Source organism: Elephantulus edwardii, unplaced genomic scaffold, assembly GCF_000299155.1.
Source record: "Elephantulus edwardii isolate Elephantulus edwardi_28Jun2011 unplaced genomic scaffold, EleEdw1.0 scaffold00032, whole genome shotgun sequence".
Taxonomy (NCBI): Eukaryota; Metazoa; Chordata; class Mammalia; order Macroscelidea; family Macroscelididae; genus Elephantulus; species Elephantulus edwardii.
Genome location: NW_006399782.1, coordinates 3,122,101 through 3,123,448, shown reverse-complemented (window position 1 = coordinate 3,123,448; position 1,348 = coordinate 3,122,101). Strand labels below are relative to the sequence as shown.

General features: G+C 50.8%; 1 pseudogene; it reads left to right on the top strand.

The window, feature by feature from the left end:
• LOC102865355 overlaps positions 1-592 on the top strand; it is a 9,365-nt pseudogene extending 8,773 nt beyond the window's left edge.
• The last annotated feature ends 756 nt before the right edge of the window (positions 593-1,348 follow it).

The window sequence follows — 1,348 nt, the reverse complement described above, 5'->3', positions numbered from 1 at the left end:
CACATGGTGCCCATCTACGAGGGGTACACTCTCCCCCACGCCATCTGCGTCTGGACCTGGCTGGCGGGGACCTGACCGACCACCTCATGAAGATCCTCACCGAGCGAGGCTGCAACTTCACCACCACGGCCGGGCGGGAAGTTGTGTGTGACATCAGGAGAAATTCTGTTAGGTTGCCCTGGACTTGGAGCAGGAGATGGCCCTGGCGGCTTCCTCGTCCTCCTTGGAGAAGAGCTCCGAGCTGCTCGATGGGCGGGTCAGCACCATGGGCAGTGAGCTCTCCGCCTCCCCAGGCCCCCTTCCAGCCCTCCTTCCGGGCCTGGAGGCTTGTGGCAGCCACGAAACTCCCCTCAACTCCATCGTGAAGTGTGATGTTGACATCTGCAAGGTCCTCGATGCCAACACAGAGCTCCCACTGAACGCAGGCAACCTGGCAGGATGCAGAAGGAGATCACAGCGCTGGCCCTCAGCACGATGAGGTCAAGATCATCACCCCCCTGAGCGCAGAACCTCCGTGTGGATCGGTGGCTCCATCCTGGCCTCCGGTCCACCTTCCAATAGATGTGGGTCAGCAAGAAACAAATGCTTCTAGGCTACTGTTTAGTTGCATTACACCCTATCTTGATTAAAAAACCACAAACAAACCTAAGTTGCACAGAAAAAATAGAGATGAGAACTGGCATGGCTTTATTTGTTACTCCCCCCACCCCCTGCTTACTCAGGATTTAAAAACTGGAGCGGTGAGGGTGACTGCAGTTAGTGTGGAGAGAGAATCTCCCCAGTTCTCCAATGTGGCCCAGGACTTTGATCTTACATTGTTCTCTTTTTTAAAAATAGTCATTCCAAATAATTGCACCCTGGCAATGTGACAGGAAGCTCCTGCCTTTCCAAAAGCCTCTCTCTCCCTTGCCCCAAGCAGAAGATCCCTGTCCCCAACCCGAGTTCACACACCGACAGGGGTGGCAGGGAGCATTGCTTTTGTGTAAATTATACCTAATCCAATTTTTTGTTGTGGTTGTTTAAAAAAATCTTCCACCTTAGTACTTGTTCTTTAGTTGTTTTCAATAGTCAGCCATTGGAGGCCCTACTTTTTGGAGGCCCTCGCCCTTCCCTCCAACTCTAGAAATATGAAGGCTTTTGGTCTTCCTGGGGTGGCTGAGATGTGGAGGCAGCTGGGGCTTTACCTGTGCACTGACTTGAGACCAGATGGATATAAGTGTGTGCCTTTAAAAAAAAAAATAATCAGGAGTCCGTGATGTTTTCATGTTCTTGTGATGGTGAATAATATTACTGTAAACATTGGTACAAGTTTCCATTTGAGCCTCAGTTCTCATTTTCTTGGGGTATA